At 51.3% G+C, this 21,245-nt stretch overlaps 2 long non-coding RNA genes across 2 annotated transcripts in view; one reads left to right on the top strand and one right to left on the bottom strand.

The window, feature by feature from the left end:
• The window catches only part of LOC121818464 (uncharacterized), a 70,457-nt gene that overhangs the window by 28,434 nt on the left and 20,778 nt on the right, over positions 1-21,245 (top strand). The window contains exons 8-10 of the long non-coding RNA XR_009599057.1: positions 448-581; positions 2,620-14,565; positions 15,249-16,790. This is a non-coding gene — a long non-coding RNA (uncharacterized LOC121818464). The remainder of the gene's footprint in view (positions 1-447; positions 582-2,619; positions 14,566-15,248; positions 16,791-21,245) is intronic.
• Positions 9,813-21,245, bottom strand: part of LOC132659096 (uncharacterized) — a 15,436-nt gene continuing 4,003 nt past the window's right edge. Inside the window, exon 2 of the long non-coding RNA XR_009599065.1 lies at positions 9,813-19,467. This is a non-coding gene — a long non-coding RNA (uncharacterized LOC132659096). The remainder of the gene's footprint in view (positions 19,468-21,245) is intronic.

The raw sequence follows: 21,245 nt of genomic DNA, 5'->3' as shown, positions 1-21,245 counted from the left end.
GCCATGTCCTTCTCCAGTGCATGAAAGTGAAAAGTGAAAGTGAAGCCACTCAGTGAAGTCGTGTCCGTCTCTTAGTGACCCCGGGGTTGCAGCCTACCAGGCTCCTCTGTCCGTGGGATTCTCCAGGCAATGGTACTGGAGTGGGCTGCCATTGCCTTCTCTGATTTCCTTCTCTGCAAGATAGCGTTTTGAAGATATTTTCTCCTGGATATTGCTTTTGATGAAGGAAGGGGATCCCTTTCAGGGCTTGAGAGTGAGTTCTTGTCTGACACTGGGCAATGAGTTGTCTGAGGAGAGGAGTGCTGTCCAAGCGAGAGGCTTTATTGGGAAGGGCTGCCAGGGTGGAGGGCAGGAGGGTGAGGGAAACGGAGAGAACCACTCTGTCACGTGGCTCACAGTCTCAGGTTTTATGGTCATCGGGCTCATTTCTGGTTTGTCTCTTGCCAGGCATTCTGAATTGGGATCCTTCTTGGGGGCACACGCATCACTCAGCTGAGATGGATTCCAGCGAAGTGGATCCTGGGAGGTTGGTAGGACCTCTGAACTGGAGCCTCCCATCTCCTGACCTCTCCAGAATTCTGGTTGGTGGTAGCTTGTTCGTTCCTTGTTCCTTCCCAGGACCTCCTGTTGTAAGATGATTCCTGCAAGTGTTTTCTTTTCTCTGTTGCCTGGCCAGGGTGGGTGGTCCGTGGTTCATTTAACAGTTTGTTTTTGGTTCTCTCGAGTAAGGTCCTCCACAGGGTAAATGTATGAAATGATAAAAGGCAATGTTTTAAATAATTTATATTCATAATTTGGTAAGTTGGCTTGTTTTGTGTATGTTAGACCTGATCACCAGACCAACGGTCATGTAGAACTTTGCAGTTTTCTAAAATTCTATAGTTTTTTAAATGGAGTTACCTTGTTGCAAAGTTTGTGTTTATGTTCATATTTTTTTAAAGTTATTTCTTTTAGTTGATTGATCATTGCTTTACAATATTGGTTTGGTTTGTCATACATCCACATGAATTAACCATAGGTGTACCTATGTCCTCTTGCTCTTGAATCTCCCTCCCACCTCGCATGCATTCCCACCTCTCTAGGTTACTACTGAGCCCCAGTTTGAGTTCCCTGAATCATACAGCAAATTCCCATTGGTTGTCTATTTACAAATGTAGGTGTACCTGCATCCATGCTGCTCTCTCCATTCATCTCACCCTCTCCCTCTTGTTCCCCACCCTCGTCTGTAAGTCTGTTCTCTATGTCTGCACCTCCATTGCTGCTCTGTGAACAGACTCGTCAGTACCATCCTTCTAGATTCCATGTTTTTCTCTCTTTGACTGACTTCCCTCCCCTTTATTAGAACAAACTCAAATGTGTTCCTTTTTATGGCTGCATTCCATGCAGGCTCTGATTATTCCTTAGCCATGTTTTGCGGAGGGTCATGGAGCTATTCTGCTCCATTTCAGTTTGGGCTTCCAGTCTGAGTGCTCGCAGCAGAGCTGCTTCTGGGTGAGCCCTCTGAGGTCTGTGAGCACCGGGCTGCCCGCTCTTCTCTTGTGGCCCGCAGAAGCGCCAAAGCCCCCTCTGACCCGCGGGCGCAGGACGCTTGCCTTTAGACTCTGCTCCGTGAGCAGCTGGCGGGAGCTTTGTCTCCTCAGGACCATCAGGGCTCAGGCTTCTGGATAACAGGGCTGCATCCAGGCTGAGAGGAGCAGGGTTGCCTCAGTGCCCACCAGCAGGGAGGCGCTGCAAGAGCGAAAAATGAGGATGGAGTAGACGTTTCCTGTGTCCAGCTGAGGGCTGACTGGAGGTCCATCTCAGAGGACTCAGGGGAAAGAGCTCCGTGTGCAAAGCGGTGGGTTTTCAGTTAGATTTGTGTTAGATGATGTAGAGGATGAACACTGATGTTCTTCCGTGTAGGTGGCCATTTTCCTGTCACTGTTTCTTGAGAAGACTGTCCTTTCCTCTTCGCTCGTTCCTGGTTTGATTTTCAGGAACTGACCATGTACAGGTGGGTTCGTTTCTGGGCTCTCTATTCTCTCCTGGAGTCCATGTGTCTGTGTTCCTGCCAGTTCCTCACTGTGGTGGTCACTACAGCTCCGTGATGTAGTTTGAAGAGGGATAGGAAGATGCCTCCAGCTGTGTTCCTCTTTCTCAGAGTCTTTTGGCCGTTTAAGGTCCTGTTCAACAGTAGCAGCCTAATATTAGGAATATTTCTATTTCTGTGAAAATGCCATTGAATATTATTTTGTGATTGCAGTCCGTGTATTTGTTGATGACTTTGGTTGGAATGGACCTTTTAATTCCTCATTGTTCCAGTGCATGAGCGTGGAATAATTTTCTGTGTGTTTGTATTTTCTTTGGTTTCTTTATCAGTGCCTTCTAGTTTTCTGACTACTGGTTTTTTATGTTCGTGATTAAGTTTGTTGCTAGATGTTTTATTTAAGTGGGATTTTCTTAATATTTTTTTCTGATTGTTATTAGTGTATAGAAATGCAAGTGATTTTTGGACTGTAAAGGGTAGTATTTTATGATTGTAAATTAATCCAAAATGATTCAGCTTTACTGAATGTAGTCTAACAACTTTTTGTGAAGTGATGTGGAACATTTTATCTGTAAGATCTGTTTCTCCTGCAGTAGGTCATCCAGAGGACCCAAGACATGGTGGTTACTAATAGACTTCCCACACTACTTCTTCATTCCACGTGGACTCCTTCACGGGCAGTGAGCATCCCAGCTTCCCTTGAACTTCATCTGGGTAAGTCTTGGCCTGTATCAGAAAGTTTCCTGCCTGTCTGCGCTAAATTTCTTTTGTGGTATTGACATGGTTGTTTTGAAACCTAGTATACTTTCCAGTCATTTAAAATGTACAGAAAATGCCTAGCAATGGGAACAACTGCTAGCATTTGCCACATCATCTAAAATACTCTATGTGTTTTATCCAAAATGGGTACCTTCTGCAGAACCAGCACATAATTTCCAAAATCAGGAAATCATATGGTACCTACATTATAATGTAATCCACCACCCCACTTCCACTTTTAGCAATTGTTCAAGTGTATGAATATATCTTTTGTTTCCATCTTCATCCTTTTTTCTTTATTTAGAGTGTTACTGAGATTTTCAGTTATTTGGACAAACTTGATGGATTGAAAGCAGACATGGTGAATAAGGGTTCTGGGTGGCCTTTTCTATGTGGATTTCTTTTTCACTGAAGATGGTTTTAATATTTATTCATGTGGTAACATGTATGAATCCTGCATTCTTTCCCCCCCCCCATAGTAATTAAAAATAAATAATATGCCATTTACCGTTTAGATATTTGTAAGCATACAGTGTTGTAGCAGACAACCTTTTCTTGTTTTGCAAACCAGTTTAATAATGTGCACCTTGTGCGTGCTTTGGAGAAACTCAGGAAACTGAGTCAGTGACTGAAATGGCCCAAGATATCACCTTAGATTCCATCTTCATCTGAAAACAAAACAGGCACTTTCTGGTGGTCCAGTGGCTGAGACTGGACACTCCCAAAGAAGGAGGCCCAGGTTCATTCCCTGATCCAAGAGCTAGATCTCCCATGCCACAAAGGAGAATTTGCATGTTGTAGCTAAATATCTGGCTTACCTCAATGAAGGTTGACCTGGCGCAGCCAAATTAAAAAAGAAACAAATATTTTACAAATACAACCAAAGGAAAGGAAGGGTATGGTTGTTGTGCAGATTTACGGCTTAGCTTTCCTATCGATAGAAAAGAAAAAGAGTTTCAAAGACTGTGTCTCATCCTTCTATCTGGCATATAGAGAGGATTCCTTTGAAATGAGATTTCTCTGGTAAATGTGACTCACAGAAGAGCTGTCTTGAACTTGGGTTTCAGAGATGATCATGTGTCCTCTAAAAAAAAAGTTAATTGGGTCCCACTAATTCTCATGCTGAGGTGGTATATTTTGTGGTAGCATTTGCTCCCCTTCACTTTGGATGTATCCCCATTTGTTTACACTGTCATCTACTGAAGACATCCTGATATTTGAAAGTTTTTAGTTATTACAAGTAGAGCTGTTGTATATAATCATGTGATACTTTTTGTCTGGACGTTTTCAAAGCTGTTTAGTAAGTGCTAGCCATATAGTATTCAGGTCACAGGTGAGCTTTGTTTAGCTGTGGAAAAATCCAGCTATGTTTCTCTGTGGCATGTGGGATCTTCTGGGGTAAGGGATCAAACTAGAGTGTCTTGCATTGTCAGGCAGATTCTTTACCACTGAGCCACCGGAGAAGTTGTGCCCTACCCCGTTTTTTTTTTTTTTTTGAGTTTACTGGATCTAATAGGTGTGCAGTGCTACCTCACTGTTATTTTAGTTTGTAATTTCCTAATGATATGTGATTTTGAGTCTTTTGATAGGCTTATTTACTATCTTTATATTTTTGTAGGCCAGGTGTTTAGGTGTATACATTTTTTATGAGATTGTTCTAGATTTTTTGGTATATTTGGAGTACAATCCTTTATCAGATATGTATTTTATAAATATATTTTCCTGTGGCTTGTGTTTAAGTTTTGTGAATAAGGTTTTCACAGTTTAAATGTCTAATTCTTTAAAGTTAATGTTATATATGTTTTATATCCTTTTTGGATAGACTTTAGTGTGTTGTTGTTGTTGTTGTTAAATTTTATAAGCAGAAGTGAGGTACCGTAGATACAGTTTTAAGCTAAGCTGAGGTACCATAGATACAGTTTTGCCTTTTGTCTGTTAAGAAGTTTGAGTGAGTTTGGTGTACACTGTATATAACATTATGTCTACATTCATTTGACTGGATATAGCTTCCAATTATTTGTCTAATTGGTTTTGGAGATATCACGGGAAGTCAGTTTTCCAAGGGAAACTGAGGTCCATGAAACATGAACTCTTTTCGATCGGTCGGAATCACTCTGCTATTTCTGACAGATTTGACTTGTTTGGATATCTCATATGAGTGGAATCACAGAACGTTTGTCTTTTCTTGGTCTGGTTTATTTCACATGATCTAATGACCATAAGGTTTGTCCACATTGTCGCATTGTCAGAATTACTGACTTTGAAGGGCCGAATCAGATTCCATTGTGTGTATACCACAGTTTGTTTATGGAATTGGCTGCCATGGACACTTAGATCACTTCTGTTTGTTTGCCAGTGTGAATCATGCTGTTGTGAGTATGACGGAAGAAGTATCCATTTTTCAGCCCCTTTCCCAATCCTTTTGGGTACATAGCTTGAATTGGAATCGAACTATGTATTTATTCCATGTGTTTGTTTTGGAGTCATTTCTGTAATGTCTTGCAGAGTGGCAGCACCATTTAATGTACTTTTTCGTATGGTGGAATACCGTTCAAGCTTCTGAATATACCTTGTGTTGCATATTCAGTCTCCCACCAACGGACACTTGAATGAGTTCTACCTTTGAGCTATTGTGAATGTCACTATGAATATTTGTGTACCAGTTTTTGTTTGAATTATTAACAAGTACATTACTATATATAAAAGAAGCCGCAAGGACCTACTGTACAGTTTAGGAAACTATTAAATATCTTATGATAATGTATAATGGAAGAGAATCTCAAAAGGAATATATGAAAAGCACATAGTAACCATGATATTTATTGTGCCAACACTATGAGTTATCATAGCACTACTCAACGTGTATTTATACATGTCAGTAAAATATTCACATCTGTAAGGATATTATAAAAATTATATAAAAATCAAGAATTCAAACAGAGATTAAATAAACTTCCTGTCATTGCTCATCATCATTTATACATTCATACTACCTGTAACACTCATTGTATAAGTGCTGGACTAGCAATTGATGTTCTCGTAAACCAAGAGATTGTGAAGGTGTAAGGAAATATAGCTTATTGAATTCCTTAATGAAGGATTATAGAACTCTATGTCCATGAAGTGAATGAAATTCCATTTTATTGAACCACATTCTTACTAGAGTGATGAGCTTCCACCCCACCCAACGTTAGTTCACAATGAAATCCTGCAGTCCTCTGGCCTCAATGTCTGCTTCCTGCTACCAAGAAAGAAAAGATGAGGAAGTCCTGACAAAACCGATGCTATTTTTCTTTTTCTGATTTGTATTTTATCGCAGGGCTTGGCAAAAGAGGGCCCAACCTGTTTTTAGAGTTCCATCCCAAGGGTTCCTCTGGCATGTTCCCTATGTTGACAAAGTGCTGATTATTTTCAACAAAGGACAATGATCTGCACTTCACTATCTGTTGCTTGAGCTGGAATAGCGGGCATCCCTTGAAGTGCATTCCTTCATGCTGAAGTAGGCATCCCTGAAGCAATAGTATAAGAGGAACACATTTATCATGTAGACATCGCAGCCCATGCATTTGTAATAATTTTCAGTTATACCCATCATCATCGGAGGAACTGACTTGTCCCAGTAACAACGAGAGTACCCAGTATAACAGTTCCTTGACTTATGAGTACTTCCTATGAGTACCCTTATGAGTACTTCTTCCAATGTTGTTTCTCCTACTTTGGTCATGAACAGTAGAAGCTGATGGCAGTGGTCCTTGAAATGTATGTCGATTCCTAGGTGGCACAGTTGATAAATAAAAATCTGCCTACCAGTGCAGGAGGGGGAAGTGATGTGGGTTTGATCCCTGGTTCAGGAAGATAACAATTCATACACATGTTTTATGTGAACCAGTTTGATACTCATGAGTTTTTTCTTCTGTATACAGAAAAACAAATGCTGTTCAAGGACACTGAAAGAACCCTGGTGTTGAAAATCAGATCTGTATTGTGAGCAATGCTTAGATATCCGTGAGTCGAAGCATAGTATTATGCCTATCATCCTTGTATTTCTCTCAGTGAAATATGTTGAGGAAAACTCTTCATTCGTGGTCTAGATTCACGAAGAAGCTAAATAGCATTCATCCTTTACGTTGACAACTGTGAATTTAAATCTCCTGTGAATCCTATGTGACAACCACACATACCAACATGAGTTATCAGTATTATATCAATATTTTTAGTCCTATTGTATGTCAACTAAAAAATCAGTATATAATTGTACATGAAGTCAAGACATAAAATCAGTGCAAATACAAAATGTTCCATCCTTTGAGAAAGGGAGAAAAACATCTCTGTGCTTAGCCTATTGCATTTTTATGTATTAGACCCTTAAGTAGTTTATTCACCACACCCTGTGAATGATTCACAAATCTTCAGAGAAGAAAGGATCATTTCTCTTGAACAATGAGTAGTTCAACTATTCTCAAAGCAAAGCCATAAGTGAGTCTTATTTTGGGTGAGACCATGAAAACTCAGCGTTTTCATTATGCTTGTGCTTATGATGGGAGGAGGTCTGAGAAAGCACTTCTGAAGGTTTATTCATACCAGTCGTTCTCATATGTATCGAGTCTTTAAAGGTCGAATCACCAAGGTGTTGCTTCTACACTTGTACTAGGCTGAGCAGCAACATTCCCTTTCTCCGTAAGTGCAGTAGACGTGTTCCCAACCTGTCTGTCTTCTGTCCTCTGGAGTATGCATTGCTTGAGCTCATCACAGCCTAGTAGATGGAAATCATCAGGATATTCTGGAAACCCTTTTTATTTCAGTCTGTTCAGGAGGTTACCACTGCTGCAAACCTCTGGATTTTACCAAGCGCTTTTAACAACCTCAGATGAAGGATATAAGTCAACACTGGTGACAGCCACGGGCTTCCATGGCCTATCCATGATTGTTGGCTTTGCTTTCATAATCATCCTGTTTCTTATACCAGCTAAACTGTCAGTGTATTTTTAATTACCATTTTATCTTTGATGGTTTTTAGAGCTATTATGGATTTTCCTATATATCTTCACTTATCGGTGAGGGTCTTATGTTAGTAGTAGTTATGACAACTGACTTTCTGTCTGTTAGCTGTGGCAGAATAAAAAAGAATGACCCACTGTATATTATTAATATTATGTATCAATATATTGTTAGTTTTATTGTTTGCAGTCATCCAATTCCAAGTTTCTGAAATAAACTTTCAGAAAAATCACATCCTTTTGAATGCCCATTTGACTGAATGGGAGCACGGAAATGTTCTTCCATAAAATTGTTTACAGTTTCCATTCCGTTTCTCCTGTTTGATGTAGATATTGGCCTTTGGTTCTATCAGTAGCTTTGCAAGTAAAAAAAAAATTAATTAGAGCTCGTATGGTAATTTTACTGTTAGCAATAAGTTTAGCATAAAATGAACACAGAAGAGGTTACAGTAGACCAAATATGAAAGTCAGTTTAAAAGAAAACATAGTGTTGAATGTTTACAGTAGGAATATAGTTATGAAGTTCCTTTATTATTATTCTATCCTTTCCTTTTGTTTTGCAGGGGTGTTAATGTACAGATTCCAGTACTATGGCTAGAGCGAATAATAGTATCATTATTCTTGAGAGCAACTCTACTAAGTCTTCACGCTCATGTCACTCAAGGTTTTTAATACCTATTATGTTAGTCGTGTTTGTAGTTTGTGAAGTCACATAAGTTGCATTCATTCAAGCAATAGTATCAAACAGCTATGGCATCAATTATAGATGTGAATCGATATCGAATGTGAATCCATTTCACTGTGACAAGTTATTATTGTAGATATTCTATTCATGCCAGTAACAAAGCTGTGCAGAAATAATACAATGTTTATTAAGAAAATAAGATTTACTAATTTGTTTTATTATTCTATTTCTTTTAAACAGATTTAATGACAACAGGCTCAACTTTTCATTCACTTGTATGACTATGAGCAGTTTGACCAAGTTGAAGAAGATGACTCGTTTGTAGTCTTCCTCATCAGCTCATTCCATCTACTGGCTTTAAAATCATTTAGTACAGAGCTCACCGTCTAGGTGTTCATCCAGTGTTTTGTTTGCTTATCATGCAGGATCATTTTAAAAGGAAAAGTATGTGTGTATGAGTTAGAGCTCTGATCCCAGGAGTCCATGTAGAAGCTTCCCCTGAGAAATGGATCGTTTTGCACCAATGCTACTGAAATGTGTGAATGTGGTATACCACGCGTCCCAATAAGTGTAAACAGCGTCATAGGCTACTTATTTGAAATGACCAGTACTCATGACATTCCATTCAACTGAGGACTAAATATAGCCAACGTAGGCTGTGTTTGCCAAATAGACTTTGAAGTATTCTTCACACAGTCCTTCATCGATGCCAGTTTTCAGATCGAAGAAACCCTTGCTCCATGAAGTTTGTGAACACATATACTCATGTTTTGTTTGAGATTTTAAAGTCATTCTTCAGTTTTGTTGGAGGAATGGTTCTGTATATGCCCGTGGATCCCCAAATCCACTGATGTTCATGTGTCTTGGGGCTTCCCAGGTGGTTCTAGTGGTAAAGAACATGCAGAACATACCCATGCAGGAGACATGGGAGGTATGGATTCCATCCCTGGGGCAGGAAGATCTCCTGAGGGAGAGCATGGCAACCCCTCCAGTATCTTTGCCTAGAGAATCTCATGGAGAGAGGAGCCTGGTGGGGCCTAGTCCATATGATCCCAAGGAGTTGGACACAATGTAAGTGACTTCGCACAGCACATGATTCGTTGTCATAGCTAATATAATGGAGATGACATAAAAAGAAGCACCAGCGGGCGAAAGTCAATATCCATCACTTTTAAACTTTGGAATGTATTGTGATATTTTACATCCATATTTGTATGACTTGATAGTTGGAGAATCGATGCATGTGAAGGCCTGGTTGTGTTATATGTATGTTGAGGGAAGATATATTTTTATGTGGTTTGACATATAGGTCCCATTTCATTCGTAGACATATGCATACTCATCACTTATCATCATTTTTTTTTGAAAAGACCATTGTTTGGAAAGGTTGTTGTCTAACCATGAAAGATGCTTGAATTCTTGGGCTCCTTAGAGGAAGAATTCAACCCGGGGCCAGTGATGAGGCTTGATCAGTCAGAGCTTTTGTGTCCCAACGTTTTATTAAAGTATAAAAGAGAGAAAGCTTCTGACATAGACATCAGAAGGGGGCAGAAAGAGTGCCCCCTACTCATCTTTGGCTGGATGTTATCTAGCTACTAGCAGTCTACTCATTAGAGAAAGGAATGGCAGCAGACCCCTCACCCACAAGATATATGGAGATGACCGTGGCACCAGGTGAGTCATCCTGGGCCATAAAACGATTGATATGAGCAAATGGATAGCTTCACTCACATAGATCAGGAGAGCCATGTATGAGTAAAGCATATTGGTTTGTCAAGTCAGTTCTGAGCCTTTAGGCAGAACCTACTTGAAGATAGAGTCTAGGGTAAATACATAGTACATTCACATAGCTTAAGGCAAACCTTTCCATGAGAAAAATGCCTTGGTCAGCTCAAAGTATGAGAAAAGTGAAGTTCAGGCGGAACCAGGTGTCATTATAGCAACACAGAATTGTAAGAGAAAATCTCTGTTTAAATTTGTATCAAGAAGGGGAAAAAGATAACAGCTTGTTTCCTCCTGCCTCGGAAGTGACAGATAACAACTGTCTGACACTTGCACCCCATTTCCTCCCTTTGGAGACCCCTGGCCTTCCTGGCTGTTACCCTCTCAGTTTCATTCATTGAGCGTTTTCTGCCTTGTGAAACATTGGGCATAGAAGTATGTGTTTATTTAGGGGTATTTCATCCAATTTCATTTAAATGCATATGTGAATTAGAAAGTTTGACATGCTGTTGCTTTGTATACCGATTGGGAAATGTGAGCCTCCAAGCTTAATTTAGTTTTTCATGTTCATTTTTCTTTTAGGGGTACAAAGAAAAATAATATGACTGTTAAGATCAGCTTTCGTATTTTTTGCCAAATATGAATTGGGATCACATCGATCAGAGATGAGTCTGTGCATGAAAGCCCTAATAACTAATGCTAATTGACTTCACTACCATGGGATGTTTTCATATCTATTGAGGATTTACTTCATGTATTTCGATTTTAACTTTCTGTCTTACAGCCTTGTTTGTAGATCAAAGCTATTTGAAATTGTCATCTGGTTTCAAATGGCTTGTGAGGTTATTCATGAGTGGCTTATAAAACCGAATGGATTGTACGTAGCCATACTTTGTTGTCATTCTATGAATTTGAAGAATGTCTGAAGAATGTCTGCAGTTATGCCTTAAAGATTCATACAATTGATGTCCAATATTTATCTCAATAGACTTGCTTTCAATTTGTAGTTTCCTATGCGTATGTCTTTCTTTATGGATTTGGGTAGAACTTGTATTGGAACACTGAAAAATCTGTGATATCAACCGTGCTGACCTTTCTGGTGGTCATCATTAAGATTTTCACGCTCTATGGATCCTAGTGGAAACAGGTGCTGTTCATCCTACTTTTGTGAAGATTGAACTCATCGTAGAAAGTGGAATTTGTTGAAATATTTATGGTATAAATAAATCTTGTCTCTATAATTACCCAGAGTCCTGGTGCGTATTTGATTGCTAAGTTATAAAATGTATGAGATAGATGTGATCCATCAATGGCGACTGGATAAGTGGTGGAGAGGTATTTTGGTGATGCAAGAGATTTAAATAGTATTTATATCCCTTTTATGTGGATAATGGGTCTTGGATCCATGTTTGAAACCTTACAACCTCGTCTTTTGTTATGCATGAGAAGTGTCAAAAATGAAGAAGATGCGGGTAGGTACTTCAAGGGTAAGTATAGGGCTGAGGGCGTGACTATGATGTGGGTTAGGGTTAGGATGTGGATGGGGGTTGGGTTAGGGTAGGGTAAAGGTTAGAGTTCGTGGAACAGCCCTCCAAACTTGTTAGGGTGAGGGGTGAGGTGTGAGGGTTCAGGATGAGGGTGAGGGTAAGGATTAAGGGTGAGGGTTCAGGGTGAGGGTTAGGATTCAGGATGAGGGTGAGGATTCAGGGAGAGGGTGAGGGTTCAGGGAGAGGGTGAGGGTTCAGGGTGAGGGTGTGGGTGAGGGTAAGGGTTCGGGGTGAGGGTTCAGAGTGAGCATTCAGGGTGAAGGTGTGGGCCTCACATCTGATACAGGATTGTACTCCAAATATACCCATCCCTTCCCTTGAACAGACCTCTCACTATGGGAGCCCTTGGCAGTGTGGAACCCACCGGCCCCTAAGGCCTCCCAAAGGACGCCTGGGGCCTAGGTGCAAAGGCAATGCAGGAGTGGAGCTGAGGCCAGGAAGGCGCCAGTAGCGTCACCCAACTTCGCAAAGGCTGCTCCTTCCTGGGTAGGAAGCCTAGCAGCGAGGCAAGTCTGGGCAGGGTTCGCCCAGGGCAGAGTAGCCTCGCGCCAGGAACTCTGCCAGATCGGGCCTCTGAGCAGAGCTGGAGCTCTGCCATCCTGGAGGCGCACTCGACTCCACCGAAGAAGGGCTTGCAGCCTAAGGCGGCTGGGCTGCTTCGTCTTCCCCTAGGAAGCTCGATTCCCGCATGCTGTTCACTCGGCTTCCAGGCGCCGGCTCCCTGCCCCTCATTCTGGTCTAGGATCAGGGGCTGCTTCCCCTGAGCTGGGGCTGTGGGCGGGAGCCCAGACACACAGGTGCAGGACCCAACCACCTGCACACGTCTCTGCTGGAGAGGAGAGCGCTAGGGAACCTACGTGTGTGAGGCAGCTACTGGGCGCCGACGGAGTCAGACTCGAGGTGTGCGGGGCTCCAGAGCCCGCCAGGGGCCCAAGGAGCCTGGTGCTCACCGTGCGGCGCTGAGTCTGGGCGGTCAAGCAACCGCTGGAGGAGACCTGCACTTGCCCTTCCCTTCCCTCTGACAGAGCTCTTCCTGCTGGAGCCCTTGGCAGTGTGCAACCCACCGGCCCCTAAGCCATCCCCAAGGACGCCTGGTGCAAAGGCAAGGCAGGAGCAGAGCTGAGGCCAGGAAGGCAACAGTGGCATCTCCCAGCCTCAAGGAGCCTGCTCCTTCCATGGCAGGAAGCCTAGCAGCCAGGCAAGTCAGGGCAAGGCTCGGCCAGGGCAGAGCAGCCTCAGACCAGGAACTCTGCCAGATCGGGCCGCTGAGCAGAGCTGGAGTTCTGCCATACTGGAGGCGCGCTCGGATCCAGCCAAGCAGGGAGTGAGCCGCACGCGGCTGGGCTGCCTCTTCTACCCTCGAGGAGGCTCGCCACCTTGAATGCTCTTCGTTCGGCTTCCAGGCGCGGAAGCTCTGTGCCTCCTGCAGGTCTTGGCTCAGGGGCTGCTTGCCCTGAGCTGGGGCTGTGGGCGGGAGTCAAGACAAGCAGGGTCATACCCCAAACTGCTGCACACGTCTCTGCTGGGGAGGAGAGCGCAAGGGAACGACGTGTGAGAGGCAGCTGATGGGCACCCACGGAGTCAGCCTCCAGGTATGCCGGGCTGGAGACCCCAGCCAGTGGCCCTGGGAGGTGCGGTTCTTCGTGCGGCGCTGAGTCTGGGCGACCAAGCAACCGCTGAAGGAGCCCTGCACTTGCCCTTCCCTTCCCTCTCACAGAGCTCTCCCTGCCTGAGCCCTTGGCAGTATGCAAGCCACCGGCCCCTAAGCACTACCCACGGACGCCTGGGGTCTAGGTTCATAGGCAAGGCAGATGCGGAGCTGAGGTCAGGAAGGCGCCAGTGGCGTCTCCCAGGCTCACGCAGCCTGCTCGTTCCTGGGCAGGAAGCCTAGCAGTGAGGCAAGTCTGGGCAAGGCTCGCCCAGGGTAGAGCAGCCTCGCGCCAGCAACTCTGCCACATGAGGCCTCTGAGCAGAGCTGGAGCTCTGCCATACTGGAGGCCCGCTCGGATCCAGCCAAGCAGGGCTTGAGCCGCACTCGGCTGGGCTGCCTCTACTTCCCTCGAGGAGGCTCGCCTCCCTCATGCTGATCACTCGGTTTCAATGCTGGGAGCTCTGCGCCTCCGGCTGGTCTTGGCTCAGGGGATGCTTGCCCTGAGCTGGGGCTGTGGGCGGGAGCCCAGGCACGGAGGGGCAGGCCCCAACCACCGGCACATGTCTGTGCTGGGGAGGAGAGTGCTAGGGAACCTACGTCTGTCATGCACTTGCTGGGCGCCCACGGAGTCAGCCTCCAGGTGTGCGGGGCTGCAGACCCCAGCCAGGGGCCCTGGGAGCCTGGGGCTCTCCGTGTGGCCCTGAGTCTGGGCGGCCAAGCAACCGCTGGAGGAGCCCTGCAGCCGCCCTTCCCTTCCGTCTGACAGAGATCTCACTGCTGGAGCCCTTGGCAGTGTGCAACCCACCAGCCCCTAAGCCCTCCCCAAGGACGCCTGGGGCCTAGCTGCAAAGGCAAGGCAGGAGCGGAGCAGAGGCCAGGAAGGCGCCAGTGGCATCTCCCAACCTCGCGCAGCCTGCTCCTTCCTGGGGAGGGTGCCTAAAAGCAAGGCAAGTCTGGGCAAGGCTCGCCCATGGCAGAGCAGCCTCCGACAGGAACTCTGCCAGATCGGGCTTCTGAGAAGAGCTAGAGCTCTGCTGTACTGGAGGCTCACTTAGCTCCGGGCAAGCAGGGCTTTCAGCTTGACGGGGCTGTGCTGCCTCCTCTTCCCCGGAGGAGCCTCACTTCCCTGCTGGCTGTGCACTCCCCGATCAGGTGGGGGCACAGGTCTCCTCCAGCAGGTCTTGCGTCAGGAGCTATTTCCACTGAGTTGGGGCTGTAGGCGGGTACCCAGACACGCAGGATCAGGCCCGAACCACCGGCACATGTCTGTGCTGGGGAGGAGAGTGCTAGGGAATCTACGTCTGTCATGCACTTGCTGGGCGCCCACGGAGTCAGCTTCCGGGTTTTCGGGGCTGCAGAACCCAGCCATGGCCCTGGGAGCCTGGTGCTCTCCGTGCGGTGCTGAGTCTGGGCGGCCAAGCAACCGCTGGAGGAGCCATGCAGGTGCCCTTCCCTTGCCTCTGACAGAGCTCTTACTGCCGGCCCCCTTGGCAGTGTGCAACCCACAAGGCCCTAAGCACTCCCCAAGGACCCCTGGGGCCTAAGAGCAAAGGCAAGGAAGGAGCGGAGCTGAGGCCAGAAAGACGCCAGTGGCATCTCCCAGCCTCGCGCAGCCTGCTCCTTCCTTGGGAGGGTGCCTAAAAGCAAGGCAAGTCTGGGCAAGGCTCGCCCATGGCAGAGCAGCCTCGCGACAGGAACTCTGCCAGATCGGGCCTCTGAGCAGAGCTAGAGCTCTGCCTTCCTGGCGGCTCACTCGGCTCCAGCCAAGTGGGCTTGAGCCAAACGAGCTGGGCTGCCTCTTCTTCCCCAGGAGGCTCGCCTCCCGCCAGCTGTTCACTCTTCCAGGAAGCTCCTCCAGCAGGTCTTGGCTCAGGGCTGCTTCCCTGAGTTGGGGCTGTGGGCGGGAACCCAGACACGCAGGATCAGGCCCCAACCAGCTGCACGTCTCTGCTGGGGAGGAGAGTGCTAGGGAAGCTACGTGTGTGAGGCAGCTGCTGGGCGCCCAGGAGTCAGCCTCCGGGTGTGCGGGGCTGCAGACCCCAGCCAGGGGCCCTGGGAGCCTGGTGCTCTTCGTGAGGCGCTGAGTCTTGGCGGCCAAGCAACCGCTGGAGGAGCCCTGCAGGCCCTTCCTTCCTCTGACAGAGCTCCTGCTGGAGCCCTTGGCAGTGTGCAAGCCACCGGCCCTAAGCCTTCCGTAAGGACGCCTGGGGCCTTGGTGTAAAGGCAAGGCAGGAGCGGAGCTGAGGCCAGGAAGGCGCCAGTGGCGTTCCCCAGCCTCGCGCAGCCTGCTCCTTCCTGGGGCAGGAAACCTAGCAGCGAGGCAAGTCTGGGCAAGGCTCACCCAGGGCAGAGCAGCCTCGCGCCAGCAACTCTGCCAGATCGAGCCTCTGAGCAGAGCTGGAGCTCTGCCGTCCTGGAGGCGCACTCGGCTCCAGCCAAGTAGGGCTTGAGCCAAACGAGGCTGGGCTGCCTCTTCTTCCCTCGAGGAGGCTCGCCTCCCCGCCAGCTGTTCACTCGGCTTCCAGGTGGGGGCGCTCTGCGCCTCCTGCAAGTCTTGGCTCAGGGGCTGCTTGCCCTGAGCTGGGGCTGTGGGCGGGAGCCCAGGCACGCAGGGGCAGGCCCCAACCAGCTGCACACGTCTCTGCTGGGGAGGAGAGCGCTAGGGAAGCTACGTGTGTGAGGCAGCTGCTGGGCGCCCAGGGAGTCAGCCTCCGGGTGCGCAGGGCTGCAGACCCCAGCCAGGGTGCCTGGGAGCCTGGTGCACTCCGTGCGGTGCTGAGTGTGGCCGGCCAAGCAACCGCTGGAGGAGCCCTGCACTAGGCCTTACTTCCCTCGCACAGAGCTCTTCCTGCTGGAGCCCTTGGCAGTGTGCAAGCCACCGGCCCCTAAGCCCTCTCCAAGGACGCCTGGGGCCTAGGTGCAAAGGCAAGGCAGGAGCGGAGCTGAGGCCAGGAAGGCGCCACTGGCGTCTCCCAGCCTCGCGCAGCCTGCTCCTTCCTGGGCAGGAAGTCTAGCAGCGAGGCAAGTCTGGGCAAGGCTCGCCCAGGGCAGAGCAGCCTCGCGCCAGCAACTCTGCCAGATCGGGCCTCTGAGCAGAGCTGAGCTCTGCCGTCCTGGAGGCGCACTCGGCTCCAGCCAAGTAGGGCTTGAGCCAAACGAGGCTGGGCTGCCTCTTCTTCCCTCGAGGAGGCTCGGCTCCCCGCCAGCTGTTCACTCGGCTTCCAGGTGGGGGCGCTCTGCGCCTCCTGCAGGTCTTGGCTCAGGGGCTGCTTGCCCTGAGCTGGGGCTGTGGGCGGGAGCCCAGGCACGCAGGGGCAGGCCCCAACCAGCTGCACACGTCTCTGCTGGGGAGGAGAGCGCTAGGGAAGCTACGTGTGTGAGGCAGCTGCTGGGCGCCCAGGGAGTCAGCCTCCGGGTGTGCGGGCTGCAGACCCCAGCCAGGGGCCCTGGGAGCCTGGTGCACTCCGTGCGGCGCTGAGTCTGGGCGGCGAAGCAAACGCTTGAGAAGCCCTGCACTAGCCCTTCCCTTCCCTCACCCAGAGCTCTTCCTGCTGGAGCCCTTGGCAGTGTGCAAGCCGCCGGCCCCTAAGCCCTCCCAAGGGTCGCCTGGGGCCTAGGTGCAAAGGCAAGGCAGGAGCGGAGCTGAGGCCAGGAAGGCGCCATTGTCCTCGCCCAGCCTGCTCCTTCCTGGGCAGGAAGCCTAGCAGTGAGGCAAGTCTGGGCAAGGCTCGCCCAGGGCAGAGCAGCCTCGCGCCAGCAACTCTGCCAGATCGGGGCTCTGAGCAGAGCTGGAGCTCTGCCGTCCTGGAGGCGCACTCGGCTCCAGCCAAGTAGGGCTTGAGCCAAACGAGGCTGGGCTGCCTCTTCTTCCCTCGAGGAGGCTCGCCTCCCCGCCAGCTGTTCACTCGGCTTCCAGGTGGGGGCGCTCTGCGCCTCCTGCAGGTCTTGGCTCAGGGGCTGCTTGCCCTGAGCTGGGGCTGTGGGCGGGAGCCCAGGCACGCAGGGGCAGGCCCCAACCAGCTGCACACGTCTCTGCTGGGGAGGAGAGCGCTAGGGAAGCTACGTGTGTGAGGCAGCTGCTGGGCGCCCAGGGAGTCAGCCTCCGGGTGTGCGGGGCTGCAGACCCCAGCCAGGGCCCTGGGAGCCTGGTGCACTCCGTGCGGCGCTGAGTCTGGGCGGCCAAGCAACGCTGAGAAGCCCTGCACTAGCCCTTCCTTCCCTCGCACAGAGCTCTTCCTGCTGGAGCCCTTGGCAGTGTGCAAGCCACCGGCCCCTAAGCCCTCCCAAGGGACGCCTGGGGCCTAGGTGCAAAGGCAAGGCAGGAGCGGAGCTGAGGCCAGGAAGGCGCCAGTGGCATCTCCCAGCCTCGCGCAGCCTGCTCCTTCCTGGGCAGGAAGCCTAGCAGCGAGGCAAGTCTGGGCAAGGCTCGCCCAGGGCAGAGCAGCCTCGCGCCAGCAACTCTGCCAGATCGGGGCTCTGAGCAGAGCTGGAGCTCTGCCGTCCTGGAGGCGCACTCGGCTCCAGCGAGGCTGGGCTGCCTCTTCTTCCCTCGAGGAGGCTCGCCTCCCCACCAGCTGTTCACTCGGCTTCCAGGTGGGGGCGCTCTGCGCCTCCTGCAGGTCTTAGCTCAGGGGCTGCTTGCCTGAGCTGGGGCTGTGGGGCGGGAGCCCAGGCACGCAGGGCAGGCCCCAACCAGCTGCACATGTCTCTGCTGGGGAGGAGAGCGCTAGGAAGCTACGTGTGTGAGGCAGCTGCTGGGCGCCCAGGGAGTCAGCCTCCGGGTGTGCGGGGCTGCAGACCACAGCCAGGGGCCCTGGGAGCCTGGTGCACTCCGTGGCGCTGAGTCTGGGCGGCCAGCAACCGCTGGAGGAGCCCTGCACTAGCCCTTCCTTCCCTCACAGAGCTCTTCCTGCTGGAGCCCTTGGCAGTGTGCAGCCACGGCCCCTAAGCCCTCCCCAAGGACGCCTGGGGCCTAGGTGCAAAGGCAAGGCAGGAGCGGAGCTGAGGCCAGGAAGGCGCCAGTGGTATCTCCCAGCCTCGCGCAGCCTGCTCCTTCCTGGGAAGCCTAGCAGCGAGGCAAGTCTGGGCAAGGCTCGCCCATGGCAGAGAAGCCTCGCGCCAGAACTCTGCCAGATCGGGCCTCTGAGCAGAGCTGGAGCTCTGCCGTCCTGGAGGCACTCGGCTCCAGCCAAGTAGGGCTTGAGCCAAACGAGGCTGGGCTGCCTCTTCTTCCCTGAGGAGGCTCGCTTCCCTGGCTGTTCACTCGGCTTCCAGCTCTGCAGGTCTTGGCTCAGGGGCTGCTTCCCTGAGTTGGGGCTGTGGGCGGGAGCCCAGACACGCAGGGCAGGCCCAACCAGCTGCACATGTCTGTGCTGGGGAGGAGAGCGCTAGGAAGCTACGTGTGTGAGGCAGCTGCTGGGCGCCCAGGAGTCAGCCTCCGGGTGTGCGGGGCTGCAGACCCCAGCCAGGGGCCCTGGGAGCCTGGTGCTCCGTGCGGCGCTGAGTCTGGGCGGCCAAGGAACCGCTGGAGGAGCCCTGCACTAGCCCTCTTCCCTCTCACAGAGCTCTCCTGCTGGAGCCCTTGGCAGTGTGCAAGCCACCGGCCCCTAAGCCCTCCCAAGGACGCCTGGGGCCTAGGTGCAAAGGCAAGGCAGGAGCGGAGCTGAGGCCAGGAAGGCGCCAGTGGCATCTCCCAGCCTCGCGCAGCCTGCTCCTTCCTGGGCAGGAAGCCTAGCAGCGAGGCAAGTCTGGGCAAGGCTCGCCCAGGGCAGAGCAGCCTCGCGCCAGAACTCTGCCAGATCGGGCCTCTGAGCAGAGCTGGAGCTCTGCTCTGGAGGCACACTTGGCTCCAGCAAGCAGGGCTTTCAGCTTGAAGAGGCTGGGCTGCCTCTTCTTCCCCAGGAGGCTCGCTTCCCTGCTGGCTGTGCACTCGCCAATCAGGCGGGGTAGCAGGGCTCCTCCAGCAGGTCTTGCCTCAGGGGCTGCTTCCCTGAGTTGGGGCTGTGGGCGGGACCCAGACACGCAGGATCAGGCCCAACCAGCTGCACATGTCTCTGCTGGGGAGGAGAGTGCTAGGGAACCTACGTGTGTCATGCACTTGCTGGGCGCCGAGGAGTCAGCCTCCTGGTGTGCGGGGCTGCAGACCAGCCAGGGGCCCTGGGAGCCTGGTGCTCTTCGTGAGGCCCTGAGTCTGGGCGGCCAAGCAACCGCTGGAGGAGCCCTGCAGGTGCCCTTCCTTCCCTCTGACAGAGCTCTCACTGCTGGAGCCCTTGGCAGTGTGCAACCCACCAGCCCTAAGCCCTCCCTAGGACGCCTGGGGCCTAGGTGCAAAGGCAAGGCAGGAGCGGAGCTGAGGCCAGGAAGGCGCCAGTGGCATCTCCCAGCCTCGCGCAGCCTGCTCCTTCCTGGGGTAGGGTGCCTAAAAGCAAGGCAAGTCTGGGCAAGGCTCGCCCAGGCAGAGCAGCCTCGCGCCAGAACTCTGCCAGATCAGGCCTCTGAGCAGAGCTGGAGCTCTGCCTACTGGAGGCACCTTGGCTCAGCAAGCAGGGCTGGCTGCCTCTTCCCCAGGAGGCTCGCTTCCCTGCTGCTGTGCACTCGCCAAGGGGGCTCGCTCCTGCAGGTCTTGCCTCAGGGCTGCTTCCTGAGTTGGGGCTGTGGGCGGAGCCCAGACACGCAGGATCAGGCCCCAACCACTCACATGTCTGTGCTGGGGAGGAGAGTGCTAGGAACCTACGTCTGTCATGCACTTGCTGGGCGCCCACGGGAGTCAGCCTCTGGTGTGCGGGGCTGCAGACCCCAGCCAGGGCCCTGGGAGCCTGGTGCTCTCCGTGCGGCGCTGAGTCTGGGCGGCCAAGCAACCGAGGATCCCTGCACTTGCCTTTCCCTTCCCTCTCACAGAGCTCTCCTGCTGGAGCCCTGGCAGTGTGCATGTCACCGGCCCTAAGTCCTCCCCAAGGACGCCTGGGGCCTAGGTGCAAAGGCAAGGCAGGAGCGGAGCTGAGGACAGGAAGGCGCCAGTGGCATCTCCCAGCCTCGCGCAGCCTGCTCCTTCCTGGGGAGGGTGCCTAAAAGCAAGGCAAGTCTGGGCAAGGCTCGCCCATGGCAGAGCAGCCTCGCGACAGGAACTCTGCCAGATCGGGGCCTCTGAGAGCTAGAGCTCAGGCTTTCAGCTGAGGCTGCTGCCTCCTCTTCCCGAGGAGCTCGCTTCCCTGCTGGCTGTGCACTCCAGGGCTCCTCCAGCAGGTCTTGACTCAGGGGCTGCTTCCCTGAGTTGGGGCTGTGGGCGGGACCCAGACACGCAGGATCAGGCCAACCACTGGCACATGTCTCTGCTGGGGAGGAGAGTGCTAGGAACCTACGTCTGTCATGCACTTGCTGGGCGCCAGGAGTCAGCCTCCGGGTGTGCGGGCTGCAGACCCCAGCCAGGGGCCCTGGGAGCCTGGTGCTCTTCGTGAGGCGCTGAGTCTGGGCGGCCAACAACCGCTGGAGGAGCCCTGCAGGTTTCCTTCACTTCCGTCTGGCAGAGCTCTCACTGCTGGAGCCCTTGGCAGTGTGCAACCCACCAGCCCTAAGCCTCCCCAAGGACGCCTGGGGCCTAGGTGCAAAGGCAAGGCAGGAGCGGAGCTGAGGCCAGGAAGGCGCCAGTGGCATCTCCCAGCCTCGCGCAGCCTGCTCCTTCCTGGGAGGGTGCCTAAAAGCAAGGCAAGTCTGGGCAAGGCTCGCCCATGGCAGAGCAGCCTCGCGCCAGGAACTCTGCCAGATCGGGCCTTGGCTCGGGGCAAGCAGGGCTTTCAGCTTGAAGGGCTGGGCTGCCTCCTCTTCCCCCGAGGAGGCTCGCTTCCCTGCTGGCTGTGCACTC

This window comes from Ovis aries, unplaced genomic scaffold (assembly GCF_016772045.2).
Source record: "Ovis aries strain OAR_USU_Benz2616 breed Rambouillet unplaced genomic scaffold, ARS-UI_Ramb_v3.0 scaffold_111, whole genome shotgun sequence".
NCBI lineage: Eukaryota > Metazoa > Chordata > Mammalia > Artiodactyla > Bovidae > Ovis > Ovis aries.
Note: the sequence above shows the minus strand (reverse complement) of the source record. Positions and strands in the feature narration are given on the sequence as shown.